The sequence below is a fragment of the Anomalospiza imberbis genome, chromosome 7 (assembly GCF_031753505.1).
Source record: "Anomalospiza imberbis isolate Cuckoo-Finch-1a 21T00152 chromosome 7, ASM3175350v1, whole genome shotgun sequence".
NCBI classification, from domain to species: Eukaryota; Metazoa; Chordata; class Aves; order Passeriformes; family Viduidae; genus Anomalospiza; species Anomalospiza imberbis.
The window spans coordinates 37,799,450-37,815,125 of NC_089687.1; the positions used below are offsets into that span (position 1 = coordinate 37,799,450).

At 50.6% G+C, this 15,676-nt stretch overlaps 1 long non-coding RNA gene across 1 annotated transcript in view; it reads right to left on the reverse strand.

Moving 5' to 3' along the window:
* The window catches only part of LOC137477514 (uncharacterized), a 302,567-nt gene extending 286,999 nt beyond the window's left edge, over positions 1-15,568 (reverse strand). The window contains exons 1-3 of the long non-coding RNA XR_011001039.1: positions 15,312-15,568; positions 13,267-13,505; positions 10,685-11,237 (exon numbers count right to left, since the gene is read on the reverse strand). This is a non-coding gene — a long non-coding RNA (uncharacterized lncRNA). The remainder of the gene's footprint in view (positions 1-10,684; positions 11,238-13,266; positions 13,506-15,311) is intronic.
* Between the last annotated feature and the right edge of the window lie 108 nt (positions 15,569-15,676).

Sequence of the window (15,676 nt, forward strand, 5' to 3'; positions counted from 1 at the left end):
CAAGTCAAGGCTTTGTGCTTTAGATGAATTCCTGTGGCAGTGGGAGAACTGCAGGGGCAGGAAAAGGGTCCAATATTCAATGTACAGCCTGAGCACAAGGGGGACAGGAGTTCATTCTGTGCCAGCAAAACATCCTGGATTTATGATGGGATTTGGATCTGTGTGGAGTAGAAACTTTGTCCGAGGGTTGATCTTTTAGGGAATTCTCTGAAGCTCACTCAGGGACCTGTGAGTTCATTTGTTGTTCCTGCCAGGATGTGATGTGTTGGTGTGACCTGCAAAGTTGCCCTGGGATAGAGAAAATGCTGGGGGAAATAGTGTGTGGAGCGAAATTCCAGGGGATGTCAAAGGACTGGGAGTTCCCAGCAGGGAGAGGCTGGGAGGTGTTTCACAGTTTCCCTGGAGGAAAATACTGTGATCATTGATGGAAAGGCGCAATAAACAGGGTCGCATGCAGGAATTCAGGACCTTTCTGTCTGGCTATGGGAGAAAAGGCTGGAGCTGGGCCGAGGCAGAAGGTTCTGGACCTCTGGATGTGCCTGGAAAACCAGGGTTCCTCAGCCAGGCTGTTCACAGAGCAGCAGAGAATATATTTTTTAAAACTGTGGTAAAAAAGGCAGCTCCCCAGGCTGTGGGGAAGGCACAGTCTGCCTTTTTTCTAGCAGCACAAGCTGGCAAAGCCAGTTCCTGCTGAGGATGGGGAATATTCTCCCATCCCACTGTGCTAATGGAAGGCTTCAGCAGCAACGGAGCAAATCCCAACCTAACTGAGGGAAAGGACTCCTGGCTGGGGGACACAGAGCGGGGCCAGGTGTCTTCTGGATGCCCACGAGGGAAAAGCAAACCTCTGCCCACATTTACAGCAAGTTCAATGGTTCAGTAGCAGAAGGAAATGTTTGGGCTTGAAACAAAACCACCCCAAAATCTCACTGCTGCACAGCAGAAGTGGGGAAAGCATTTCCTGGGTAGATTGGATCACACAGCCAGGGCATCAGTGTGCACTAGCCAGAGACAGGTGCCCTTCATCTGATTTATTACAGACCTTTTTGAGTCTTTTCCATCTAATTTTAATTAATTCATTCCCCTGTCCTAAGGTGGGAAGGTTTGGAATCACAGAATCACAGAAAGGGACTTTAAAGACCATCTTGTTCCAGCCCCCTGCCATGGCCAGGGACTCCTTCTTCAAATTCAGTGCAATTAAAGGGAAAAAAAAACAGGGTGGTGGGGGGAGAGGGGTATTACTGTATTTAGAAGGATGAGGGTGCAGGCAGAATTGTGCATTTGTGCTGTTTCAAGGCACAATTATCCAATGGTCAACAGCTTCAGAGTGCCTGCAGGAACAAGAAACCCATTTCCCATTAAATCAGGAAGGGAATGGGGAGCAATTCCTGAGCTTTAAAGGCGATTAAAGAGTCCTTGAGCAAGTTTTCAGAATTTCACTCTTCAATTACATGTTTCAGTTTGAAAGGGGAAAAAAAAATAAAACCTAAAAATCCCTCCTTCCCCACTAGCAGAGAGCAATTCCTGCAATCCCCCCCAATCCCCGTGGATAATGCAGCCAGTGTGGCTCAGCAGCTGCCTTTGAGCCAGCTGGGGTCAGCCGCTGGCGAGCGGCAGGAATTCCTGGAGCCGATTTATCCAGAAGTCGATTTATCCTGGAGCCGACTTATCCAGGAGCCGATTCATCCAGGAGCCGATTTATCCTGGAGCCAACTTATCCAGGAGCCAATTTATCCAGGACCCAATTTATCCAGGACCTGATTTATCCAGGAGCCAATTTATCCTGGAGCCAACTTATCCTGGAGCCGATTTATCCTGGAGCCAATTTATCCAGGAGGATTTGATTTATCCTGAAGCCGACTTATCCAGGCGCCAATTTATCCAGAAGCCAATTTATCCAGGACCCGATTTATCCAGAAGCCAATTTATCCTGGAGCCGACTTATCCAGGAGCCAATTTATCCAGGACCCAATTTATCCAGGACCTGATTTATCCAGGAGCCGATTTATCCTGGAGCCAACTTATCCTGGAGCCAACTTATCCTGGAGCCGATTTATCCAGGAGCCAATTTATCCAGAAACCAATTTATCCAGAAGGCAATTTATCCAGGACCCGATTTATCCAGGAGCCAACTTATCCAGGGGGATTCGATTTATCCAGGAGCCGACTTATCCAGGAGGAGCCGATTTATCCAGGAGGAGCCGATTTATCCAGGAGGAGGTCCCGGCGCTACTGAGGGTCCCCGAGCCCAGCCCAGCCCTGGCAGGACGGCCTTGGGGCTGCTCCCAAATCCTCCTGTGCTGTGCTCCAGCAGGAGGAAAACCGGGACAAAAAGGGATGCAATACAGCTTTGGGAAAGGCGGAGAGAGCACTCTATGGAAGAGAGGGAGGTTGGAGCGGAGACGCGGGGAAAACCTCGCTGGGAGCATCCCGAGCCCGTCCTGAAGGCTGGGGAGGTCCTAGCCAAGGGAACAGGGGCTGCACCCCCCCAGCTGTTTTTAGGGAATGTCCGCAGCCAGGTGCCCAACCCACGTCCGGGGGATGCAGCCTGGGAGGAGGAGGAGGAGGAGGAGGAGGAGGCTGCGGAATACCTGCACACCCAAACCACAGAGCAGCTTCCCGCAACTCTGGCTGGAAGCTGATCGGGACAGCCTGGCTCCTCCTGGGCTGCTGGATGATGGCCCCTGACTCGCTGGGACGCTTCCCCTCCTTTTCGGGGACTGGGGATGCTTGGCCTGTGGCTGGTGAAGCAGCCCTGTGTCGGGGATAACAAATTGCCTTGGCCAGGTTTATCTGCTGGGCTTCGGCAGGGCCCTGTGCTGTGCCAGACCCTGGGAGTGCTGAAAGTGGGAGTGGAACTGAGTTATTCCACACAGGCTGCAGGCTAATTCCTCTTTCATCTAAAATCTTCTCCTATTTGACCTCTCTCCCCTTTATCTGCGACGGGAAATTCGATTTGCACTGTTATTCCAAAACAATTCCTCTCCGTTCCCTTTGTGAGGCGAGAAAGGCAGGACTGCTGCTCCAGGGCTGCTTCCCAGCTCTGCTGTGGAGAGGCTTGGAAGGTCACGGAGGGAAGAGGAATCCAAGCAGGGAAGTGTCTGCAGATTCCATCAGGGCTCCTCCACGGCGCGTCTCGGATCCATTGTGGGAGACAGCTGGACCAGGCCCTCGCTCTCAAGGATCCTGGCTCACCGTGCCCGTGCTGCTGGGCTGCTCAGCCACTCCTTCCTGGTGCAGAGCCATGCTGGAATTTTGTCTGGAGGCAGGGAAGTGACACAAAACCACAGAACTTGGCAGGTCCCAACCTCCCCTCCGTCAGAAAACACGGTGCCTTGGATTTATCGTGGAATCACTTTGGTTGGAAAAGCCCTCTCAGACCACAGAGTCCAACCATTCCAGCCACACTGCCAATCCCACCACTGCCCCATGTCCCCAGAGGCCACATTCACACAGCTTTTAAATCCCTCCAGGGATGGAGACTCTACCACTGCCCTGGGCAGCTGTGCCAGGGCCTGACCTCCCTTTCAGGGAAGAAATTTTCCCCAGTATCCAACCTAAGCCTTCCCTGAGGGACTGAAGGGAATCCCATTCTGGGATTCTTTGGCCCTCCTGATCAGAACTGAACCACGTGGACAACCTGCAGAAGGATTAAAGGTATTTCTGAAGACTTCCAGGTGAGTTTTTGCTCTTCCCCCCTGTCCTACTGTAGAACAGATTTCTTCTCCTCCCTTGCCCTACCTGAAAGAGGTTCTGCCTGTATCATCCTCAGCTTTGGGACTTTGGGGAGTTGAAGATTCACAGCACAGGAACTTCCAAGATGAGGAAATGAGAACTCACAGCAAAAATGCTCCAAAAAATGCATTGGCCGACTGCTCAGGGGCAGTCAGCAACATCTGACTCAAAGCAACATCTTTCTAAAGAAACTTAAAAATAATCTCCTAGTTTTGCTTTGGGTTGGGTGTTGGTTTTTTCCCACCCCCTTGGGCAGAATTAAATCTGTGAGCTCAAAGGAACACGTTGTATTTTGACTGGTTGCTGGAAAAGTCAAGTGGAATGGGAAAAGAACCCTGGCTGCCACCAAGCCCATCTGTTGGCTGAGCAGCATCACACTTGTCCTGCTGGGTGGTTGGGGAGAGCCAATTTGAGACTCAAGTGCTTTCCCAACTTTTAGCTGGATTTTCTTCTTTTCCAGACAACTTGGATCTCGCTTGGAACCTGTCTGGCAGTGTTTGGCTTCCTGCCTGCTTGGAGCCAGGGCCTGTGGAGATTAATGACATGGAAAATGAGGAATGCTGGCCGTAAAACTCTGAAATTGTGGGAAAAAGGCAGCTTAGAAAGGCAGCCTCTGGTGAGAAGGTGTGCGGCTGCTTCGGGGGTGGGGTTTGGGAAGGCAAAGGCTCTGGCAGGATTATTTTCCCCATCCCTGGAAGTGTCCAAGGCCAGGTTGGACAGGGCTTGGAGCACCCTGGGACAGTGGAAGGTATCCCTGCCCATGGCAGGGGGTGGAATGAGAGGAGTTTTAAGGTCCCTTCCAACCCAAACCGTTCCGGGATTCGGAGATCTTAAAAAAAGTTATCTCACAAAGGGGCTGGAGTGCCTTGAGTACAACAAATCCTTCCCTTCCCCTCCTGATGGAAACGTGAAAATCCCCTGGGTGAAGGGTGTCTCCCTCCAGCAGGCAGCTATGGTTAATTCCCAGCAGGGGAGAGGAAACCCATGAGGATTATACCTGAAATTTTCCATGAGCTCTGTTCCCATGAGCTACATGGGACCCACCTTGGCCTCCCTGCACCCTGGGAGGGCTCCTCCTGGATTCTGACTGCATTCCGTGCAGAACGGGAATTCTCGGCTATGAAATGGGGTGACCCATGGAAAGGATCCAGGAAACCCCAAATCAGTGGGGATGGCACGTTCTCTAGTAATCTGTGCCTGGAACTGGCATCCTAAAGCCTTCAGGCAGCAGAGGCAATGCCAGCACCCCCTGATTCTTGCCAGAGCACTGGCTAAACAAGAGGAGAGAGCCCTTCGAGAGCAGCCATGCCAGGAGCTTTTATTAGTTACAAAATTCACCTAGAAACATTTTACTCGTTAGAAAATTCACCTAGAAACACGTTTGAGGCTTTGTTGTCCTAAAAGAAGGGGCTTGGTGACCTCTTGCTGGAGCAGAGCAGCTTGGCCATGGCCAGGGAAGGCGGATTTGAGGTGGGTGCAGCAAAGCTGGAGGAGCTCTGTGGGCAGGGATTTAAGATGCTGGGGCACATCCCTCTCTGATCATGACCCTGCGAAGGTGTGGGAGGAGGGACAGGGCTGTTTGAAGTCCCAGCCACCCAGCTTCCCTTTCCAGCCCTTTTTACCGAGGCTGAGCTTGATCAAATCAGCATTTCCTGGCTGGAAGTGGGGTGAGGACAGGCTCAGTGCTCCTGTGGCATCCACGGAGAGCAGCACCATGCAGCATCCCCACCCTGGAGGGGATGGATGTGGGGTTTGTCCCTTGGATTATTTTCTTTAACCCAAACTCAGGCCAACAGAACAAAACCTGGTGGGTAGGAAAGATGAGGGTGAATGAGTCTTTAGATGGGCAAAGGTGGAAATCACCTGGAAAGAAGAAATATATATAGTATTTATATATTTATTTTTTTTAATATGCATAAACATATATAAAATCTGACCCAGCCCTGAACTTTTCTGGCAGGGAAGTGATACTCATGAGGAAATACAGTCCAGCCTGCAATTCCTCATTATATCAGTGGGAGCCACGTTAGTGGGGCCAGTAAATCTGCCAGATGGCAACGGGGGGATTAGGTGGGAAGGTGGGACCCTCAGGAGGGTGCTGTGCCTGCCCTCCCCCAGCCCCTGATCACCCTCACCTTCCTCGTTAAGGAATGTTAATCACCCCGGCTCCCAAAAAGCTCACAGAGGTTTGTTTATAATAAAATCTTTATGGCGCTCAGATGTTCGGGGTTTTTTGGTTTTTTTCCCTTTCCCTGTTGCATGGGAAGGGTTGGGAGGGGTGGCAGCTCCAAGCAGCTGTGGCTGCCCCTGGATCCCGGGAAGTGTTCCAGGCCAGGCTGGATGGGGCTTGGAGCAACCTGGGGTAGTGGAAGGTGTCCCTGACCCTTTTGCAGAGACGTTCAGGAATTTGATCTCTCTGAGATCGCTGCCCTTGTCGAACAGGATGAACAGGGAACAGGCTCGCGGGTTATCCGGGTGGCAGGGATAAGGAAACCAGCAGGCAGGTACAATCCCCAAAATCTGTTTCCTTAGGTAACCAGCCCCAGGCTGCCAGGGTGGGCTCAGTCCCAGCTGTGTGTTGGCTGCCCCCGTGCCCTGCAGAACTCGTGACCCATCCAGGAAAAGCCTTTTCAAACAGCAGAGCTAAAGAAAGATTGAAAAAAAAAAAAAAAAAAAACCAAAAAAAAACAAAACAAAAAACCTAAAAATCAAGTGACTGGCAGAGAACAGAGCTGGCTCCTTCCTCCCTGGCTCTGTTTGTTTTCCATAGTCACCGAGGTCATCCTGGAAAAAGCACGGTGTGGCTCTCCATCCCCAGCCTTCCTCCTGCTTTCCCTTCCGCTTCCATGTCCTACTCTCCCTCCCTGCCCTGTGAAGGAAGAAGGATGAGCTACGAGGGATGAAGGATGGGCTGTTTCTCCGGAGGGGAGGGGGAACAGCAGCGCTTTCCCCTCGGGAGCAGCGCAATTCCTTGTGAGCGTTCACAGGATCCATCCTGGCAGCGGGCGGGCAGGGCTGTGCCAAGGGATGATATCACAGCAGGGCTGATGGACTCCAGAGCTGCTCGGACACATCCGGGAGATAAAAGGAGAACGGAGCCCAGCCCATCACCTTCGGGGGAAAAACGGAGCCCTTTTGTTCGGGATGGGGGAGGAGGGAATAAATGAAATGCTGCAATGACCTGAGGGGGATCACAGAATCCCAGAATGGGTTGGGGTTGGAAGGAACCTTAAAGCTCATCCGGTTCCATCCCCTGCCACGGGCAGGGACACCTTCCACTGTCCCATGGTGCTCCAAGCCCCATCCAACCTTGAATGGATGCATGGATGGATGGACACAAGCAAAATATTGACCTGTTCCCTACTGGACAAAAAAAAAAATAAACTCCTGAGAGAAGCCTCTGAAGCGATACGCGGAATAAATAAATAGACTGCACAACCTGGGGTAGTTATGAAGTGGGTATGTATGTCAGCGCCCAAAACAAGTGAGATAGCTCTCCAAAAACTTGTGTCCCGAGCCTCAGTCGGACCCACACCTTTATTCCCAAAGATGTTCCATATGCAATACATTACACAACTTTGCCATGCATATTCAACCCCTGGCCCGCCTGTCCTCGCCTCTCATGCTAAATGGGTCCACACCCTTCTGGGCAGGCGTGGTTTGCTGTGGTGGTCGCACGGGGGTCTCAGGGGTCTTCTGAGGCTGAAGATTTTGGTCTTCCTCGTGGTTGAACTTTTGAACTTCTCCTCTTTGTGCGTGCCTTTTGGTCCTTTGGTGCTTATCTGTGAACGTCTGTCAGTCTTGATAGGCTTGGAGACAGAGGGGCTTCTTTATCTGGGTTCTTTGCATCCCTGGGTGTTGTTCTTTTATGCAAGAAGCTTCAGAAATTTGCATTTCCTTATGCCCTTTGAAGCATGGTAGAGATTCCTTCAGTAAAAGGTTAAAATTCAACACATAACCCTCCAAGCTAAAATATAAATGCTTAATTCATTTTGTTAACTTAAGTGAACTCCAAAAATCTCTGTTTCACCTCCATATTTCCCATTTCCACAAAAAATACCAAATTAATGGGATTACTCTGCCTCTCCACCACATTTTTGCAAAGGGAACTGCTAAATTTGGTTTCTATCTTAATATTGTAGTTCTTTAATAATGGCCTCACTGTGGGCTGGGAACTCAGGGCAGTAAAATGTAAAATGTAGGTTTCCCCAGTGGCAAAACCAGAAAAATTTCTGGTGTCCCATGCCTGGCACTATATTCTCTGTACATAATGCACATCTCCACCATCCCCAGCATTTCCTGGTGACTTGTGCTTGGGCTGTCTTGGACACACTGAGACACTAAATTATTTGGAGAACAGAAATAAAAAACCTCAAGGGCTTCTAGAGTGAAGGAAAAAAAAATGTTCAGCCTTTTCTCCATGTTTCCTCCATGTTTCCTAGAGCAAATGGAAATTTGCTCTAATCAGCACCAGCCTTTTATTTAGGGTTCATTTGAACCCTTTTATCGATTTATTCTATGATGCCAACAGGACAAGGAGCCCAAGCTCTGCCCGAGGGAACACATTGGGTAAAACCTCGCTTGGTGAATCCCATGGTCAGAGGAGTTCTTGGGTCACCCCGTGGCTTTATGTCCCCTCTGATGAGGGACCATGAAGCCCTGGAGAAGCCAAGATTGACCACAGTGAGCTCTGTGGTGCCTGTGCCATTGGACATCACTGGGAAAAGGTGAGCTAAGGGACTGGAAAAGCTGGAGATGGCCTCTCACAGCTCCTGATGAAGGATGGCCTCCTTTCCCTGCTGGGGGAAAGACCCATCCTCTCCTGGGCCTGTGGTGCTTTCCTCTTGCCTGAAGGATGTGGACAACAGTTTTCACATCCCATGTGGCTCCTCCGTGCTGAAGGTTGCTCCAGCATCCTGCTGGTGCTGTGGGGTTATGGGGAAAACCTTCTCACGTGGATTTTGGGTGTGGTGGACACCCAGAGGTACGGAACCTCCCAGCCCAGCAGTGTTGTTCTTCCCAGGAGGACACAACCATCTCCTCAACTCGTTAACTTCCACTCCCCTCTAGTGGTTATGGAGCCCGTGGTGGAGCCAGGGAGGCACAGAGGAGCTTGGTGGTGCAGGGAAGAGGCTTTTTATTCCTCATTGATGCCATCTGAAGGGCACAGACGGGTTCCTGCATAGGGCCAGAGAGACGTGAGCCTGTGTGACACATCCCAGGCTGAGCCGGGGAGATGGAGATGAGAGTCACACCCTGCACCTTCCTTTCTTTAGAGAAAAATAGAAATTAAAAAAAAAATTAAAAATAAAAAGTATTTATCTTCTTTCCTTAAAGAGAGAAACTAGAAAAATGTAGCTACAATTGGCTACAGGGCATTAACCCTGTTGTCCCCATGTCCCCCATCCCTGTGTCGAGCCCGTGACATTCTCAGGGGTTGGTTTTGTTCATGGGCTGAGCCAACTAGAGCGTGTGGCCAAGAGCCTGGAGAAGAAAGATGTTGTTAATCTGATGCTCTGGCCTCAGTTCCTGGTGCTGTCAGCTACCTGGAAAGTTGAAAATGAGAGGATGAGAACGGAGCTGAGATGGGATAATAAATATCAGGCAAGGACCCCCCTCAGTCTCTCCACTGTCATCCCAAGAGGTTCTCCCGGAGCTGGCGCTGATCCTTGCAGAGCAAACATCTCTGTGCTTGTGTCTCCTCCTTGCTGAGCACTCTCCGAGCAGAGGGCAGAGAGCAAGACACCTGAGACTCAGCACCCGGGCTCTGACTTTGTTTTCCCCTCTGTGACCCAGCAGACCTTGATTTGAGGCACCCCAGAGCTGGGGGGCTCCACCCAAGACCCAGACTGTTCAGCTGGTTCAGGTAGTGGTGGAGGGACACAGAGTTATCCCACAGGTCCTGCCCCAATCTTTCACCAGCTGGCGGCAGCTTTTTTGGCGCATTCCCATGGGCAGCTCTGCTGGGATGGCAGATCCCTGCCTCCAGGGATGGGAGAACAGCTGTCCTGCCTGCACAAGGAGGTGCTGGGACAAGCCCAGCCTTGGAGAGGCACCCACAGCTGTCACCCCCATCCTCCCCATCCTCCCCATCCTCCTCGGGGACATCTCCTCTGCCAGCCCTCCTAGGGACCACCTCATCCAAGGCTGCTTCCCTGCCACCATGCTGTCCCCAGCCTTTCTCCCAGCACGGGTCCGAGGGTCCAGGGACCTTCGTGTTTGCTTGAGAACTGGAATTCCTCTTTCCCCACCCCCCCATTTAGAAGTTGGGAAGTTTCCAGCATGAGTCACTGCCCGCCTCCCCTCCGTAATTAGCGCGCTGGGAGTTGCAAGGATGACTTTGGGGTAGGCTCCTAGAATTAATCAAAGTATCTTCCACATTTCCGTGCAGTAAAACCATCATCCGGCCAAATCCCTCCTGACTGGCACAGCCCTGTCCCAGTCCCTTCTTCCCCTGCTCTTTCCTCCTCTTTATTTTTTGTTCTTGGTCTCTTTTATCCTTCCCTCTTAGCAGCATTTCCCACAAATAACTCGTAACCTCTTTTCCCCTTAAATTTGGCAGAGCTCTTCTCAGGGAGGTTTGTTTGTTTTGTGCTTGCTGGTGTCCATCAATGTGTCGCTGTGGTTGGGAAGTTTGGGCTTTGTTTTGTTTGATTCACAGGCTTTTGACATCTTAAATAACAGGATGGTTTCACCATTTGACAGTAGGAAAAAAACCCCAGTGATCCACCCCACTGCTGCTTTCAACTCCCCATTAAAGCCTCTGTGGTTTTAATTGCTTTCAGGATTAACCAAATGTTTTAAGGATCAAAATGTGATTTTGAGCATTTTCCCCCTCTCTTTTGGTCACCTGGTTCTGTAACAGCCGTGTGGGTGGAAGAGCTCTGGTTGCTTTACTGATAGGAGTTCCATGCATCAAATCCCAAATGGTTTGGGTTGGAAGCTTAACTCAGCTGGGCAGGGACACCTTCCACTAGTCCAGGTTGTTCCAAGCCTCATCCAGCCTGGCCTTGAACACTTCCAGGGATGGGGCAGGAGAGAGAGAATGAGACAGATCTGATGGGAAGGTTCACCAAATAAATTTGTTTGACCCTTGCCTTGATGAGCTAAAAGCTTTAGGTTTAATTCCCATGAAATCCAGCATTGCCCTTCCTCTGGAATTTGCATTTGAGGGCAGAGCTGCTGAGATAAAAGGCACACTGCAGAAAAGGCTGGATTTTGGGATTTAGCAGTGCAGGTAGGAATGCTGAAAGTTTGGAGGGGGCTGGTTGTCATCCAGTATTTTTCCTTGTGATGATGGAATGTGTCTTTCCTGGAAGCAGAGTACAGACCCCGTGTCTTTTGATAGCTGTGGTATCTTGAATTCCTCCTGGATGACTGGCAAGTTCTTAAAGACAAACTTGAGAGTCGGAATTTTGCATTCCCTCTTCATTTATCCAGCTCTGTTTTCAGTTCTCAGGGTGTACTTAGATATACAAGCCTTGACTTTTCTAGCAGCAAAGCTCCAAAACCTTGAAATAATGATTTGGGGTGAAAAATGAAACGATGGAAACTTCTGGCAAACCAAAACTAAAAAAAAAAAAAAAAAAAAAAAAAAAAAAAAAAAAAGAGGAAGAAGAGACATTCTTTGTAAAGAGGTATTTCAGTCAGCCTGAAATTTAATATTTTACTTGAACAGTGGTTTATATTGTGAAATTTATTTTTAAATCAGAATTTTCATTTAGAGGCACTTCAAATATGCCTTCTTAATTTTTTTCTCGATTTTGCTGTTGTTAAGCACTCCATGAAATTTTTGCAATTTTTTGTGATTTTGGAAACATGCTTTCAAGAAAGCATCACCCACCTCTACTTCCTCCAGGCTTTTCACATCTCCCTGAATCCTCCATGTAGCATTCACCAAATAATGAGCTGCTCCCTGCAATCCAGGAGCTGCACATCTGAAGCCAAATTTCACTTGTAGGTGAATAAAGCTGAGGACAGAATCAGAGAACCAAGGAGTTAATTAAGATGATTTTTGGCACCAATTTGGGCAAACATCTCTGTCCAGCAGCCTGTAACATGTGCTCAGACACAAGTGTACACCTAAATCCTATTTGGCACGTGCTGGAAGCAATCTGCTGAATTGAGGCCTTGAGTTTTAGCCTCCTAAAAAGTCTTGGCAAGCCATGAAATGTGCTTAAAGACCAGAAATGAAAACACGCAGTCGCTGGCAATAACCTCTTGGTTCTGAGGGATGTTCGTTTTATGGGTCAAAGACAGATGGGAAAAATTCATACATTTCCCAAATAACAATGGGAAGGAACCATTTAATCTGAAGCAGCACCGTGGGGCTGGGTCGTTCACGGATTTTGGATGCAGGTGCTGTTAAACCTGGCTGGGACGGGGCGCCAGCTCGCTGGGAATGGACGTGCCCTGATGGATCACCGGAGATCCAGGAGATCCCGCCTGCACCTGCAGGTGCTCCAGCCCCATGACAGCCAGCACAGGGCCACTGAGAGCTTGTGGCTGAGCCCTGGCCACCTGGTGCATCCTTTGTGCCTCTTCCAGAGCCAAGATCCAGAGCCATCCTGGCAGAGCCAGCAGGACTTTGAGGGGAAATCACTCTGCCAAGTGCTCTGCAAAGACCTTGGCAGTGGGAATTTGCAGGGGGGAGGAGGTAGCCAGAAACATGATAGGGCTGGACAGGCCTGGAGTGCATGTGGGAGGTGCAGGGATGGGAGGGAGGGAGGCTGGGCAGTGCCTGGACAGGGCCCTCGGGGAATCCCCTGTGGGACCAAGCTCATCCTCACTCCATGTGTCCAAAGGAGTTGGGGCAGGCTGCTCTCCATCACAGCCAATGGGCTTTGGGAAGGAGCTCACTGGAGTTCAGTGCTCCACTCTGCAGGATAAGGGGAACATCCCAGCCAGCAGGGCTTGGTCTGGGATTTTGACTGTCCAAAGGAAACCCCAGGCTCCTGATCTGTTCTTCCCCCCTGCTTGTAATTTGGCTCCGCTTCAGCTCCGGGCTGTAAAAAGCAGTGGAAAAATGACATGGAGGAGCCTGATTGCACATCCACTGTGTCAGCTGACCCCAGAGTGGCAGGGCCCTGTGGACCCTGTATTTTTATCCTGGGCTGGGATTGCTCCTCAGTTTTGCAAGAGTTGGAGGTTGGGGACTCTGTGACTTCCAGGACAGGATGCAAGCCCAGAGTGCAGAACCCACCCTCTGCAGAGGCCAAAATCCACAGCCTGATTCTCCTCCAGGTTTGGGAGTGTGTTTGTGTTGGTTGATAGTCCTGGAGATCCTGAAGGGGATGACACAGGAACGGGTTGTGTTCCAGCCCTGTTTCCAGCAGGAAAGCAGAGTAAGGTACAGCGGTTTCAGCTTCTGGGCCTTTGGCAGGGATCTAAATCTCAACCACTGCTGCCTTCCTTAGGGAAAACTCCCTCTGGGGATCTGCTGTGGCACCAGGAGAAGCTGTAGGGTGGAAGTGGTGCAGGTGGTGCATCCTTTCGCTGACTTATTTATTCACCTGCTGGAGGGAGCAGCACTTAAACCCATTGGTATCTCTAGGAGAGAACCTGGTTTAGATCCAGACTTGGACAATGCCAGATTTGTCCTTTTCCCAGTGTTCTGCCTTCCACCTCTCCTCCTTCTTCTCCTCTTGATTGCAGCTGTATCCACACGATGGCACCAGCCCCCAGGCACTGTCCTTCAGGCTGAGCTGGGATGGGGAGCTGGGGATGACCCAGTGAGGGGGGAAAGTTTCCTTGACAGCAATCCAAGAGGGCTGGAAAAGCAGAGACAAAGCAGCAGTTTGTTCCCTGGCCAAGGGGATGCAGGAAGATCACAGAATGGTTTGGGGGTGGCTTGGAAGGGACCTCAAAGCCCATCTCATTCCACCCATGCCATGACCAGGGATGCCTTCCACTATCCCAGGGTGCTCCAAGCCCTGTTCCAACCTGAACTTGAACATGAACCTCACAGCTCAGAAATCACCCCCTGGCTGGATTCGAGCAGCCAAATCTCTTAAACAGTTCTGAGGTTATCTAAATCACCAAATTCTTTCCCCACACCAGCTGAGCTCTGAACCTTCCCTGGAAAGAGGAAGGCAGAGCCCTGAGAACCACTGCTGGAAAAGTTCTGTAAGAGATTTCAGGACCAGTAAAACGATGTTAGGGCAGAACTTTTTAGTAGTCTCAGAAAAGTCCACAGAAACAAAGGGGTCCAGGACAAGGAGAAACACAGATGATGCCTTGCACTTTGTCTCCCAACTCGTTTGGGTTGCTCTTTTCTAGGGCATGAACAAGTGCAGGCAGCCAGCCTGGAAGCCAGCTGCATCTCCTGCTTTTTTCCCTTGTTTTCTCTCCAAAGCAAAGCAAGCACGTGTTTCAGACAGTGGGGTTTGGTTTTGCACTTTCCAGCCCCTGGCACATCAAACAGGGCCCTGATCCTGTGGGAACACAGGTGGGAGAGCCATTAAAACCAGGCGGTGGGACCAAGAGACAACTGTGGGGTTTCACCTCTCTGCCACATTTATTTTTCTAGCACTGGTAAGTTGAGGCATAGGGCAGGATCCTGGCCAAACTTCCCAAAAATCTTGGGACTCAGGGTAAGAAGGAGCTGGTTTTGGGGAATGAAATGGTGGTAATAAATGAAAATTTATGAGGAGGAGGAAGGTGGAGGAGGAGGAGGTTTTGTTTAGAAGTGAAATCATTGGCTCCCCCCAACCCCAACACTAATGAAGGGGAAAGGGTCTGGTTGATCAAACATGTCACAGCGTGAGGTTCAGGGGCTGGGATCTGGTTACACTGATGTGCCAGAACTGGCTGCTCCCAGCCCGGGCTGGGGCTGGACGTGCCCATCCCACCCCTGACAGGGCTGGGCTGTGTCCTGCAGCCACCCCTCAGATCTGAGCTTCTGTCTTCGTCTTCTGCTCATCCCAGACCACTGTGGAGGGTGTGGAGTGAAAGCCCTGTAGATCTGATGGACATTTTAAGGAATGTTGAGGGGTTTGGCCAGGGAAGCTCTGGCTGCCCCATCCCTGGAAGTGTTCCAGGCCAGGATGGATGGGGCTTGGAGCAACATGGGATAGTGGGAGGCCCATGGCAGGGAGTGGAACGAGATGAGCTTGGACATCCCTTCCCACCTAAACTGTGCTGTGATTCTGTGAATTTCTAGCAGGAAAGAGCAGCTTTTAACATAACATTCCTTCTCACCAACACGGTGCTCCTGCAGTGTTTGCACTGCTGAAGTTCCAGTGCAGAGCAGCAGAGTTGAGCAGGAATGAAATGATCATCTGACATATGGATACATGGAAAATTTCTTGGAGCCTGTAGGAGCTGTCCATCTCCACCCTGAGGTCTGCATGTGTGGTCTGGAAAGGGCAGGTCTTTGTCTTCCTTCCTGTCTGTACTTCTTGCTAATCCTCTTCTTCCTCTGCACCTCTCTCTTTCTTCGCACTCCTGCTTCCTTTTTGGTGTTTTTTTTTTGTGGTGTGACTTCAGGAGGGACAAACCTCACGTCACCTCTGCCCTTATGTGAGGAGGCTGGGGCTCAAGATTTGGTGGATATTAATTCTTCTGCTGACTTTTACCTGGTCCAAGTTGTCCAAGCAGCTCTGTCTCCTCAGACCAGGATGTTCTGTGGTGGCAACTGGCAAAGCACAAGCCCAAACCATGGCAGGAGGAGCCATGGACCACCAGCTGTTCCAATGTCCCCAGAGGTGATGGTGGCACGCAGGATGCTCGGATGTCACTGATGCCGATGACGATGCCTGCAGGGAGAGCGACCCAGGCAGTAACTCAAGGGAACATGTTCATGCTCCAGCCAGCTCCTCTGACCTCCTGTACCCCAGGGAAAACAAGAAAAAGGAGAAATAAAAACCAACTGACAGAATCCCACATGAGGAGCTTGGGATGCCACGAGCCACCAGGAGACCGCCTTGGATAGATCTAAAGG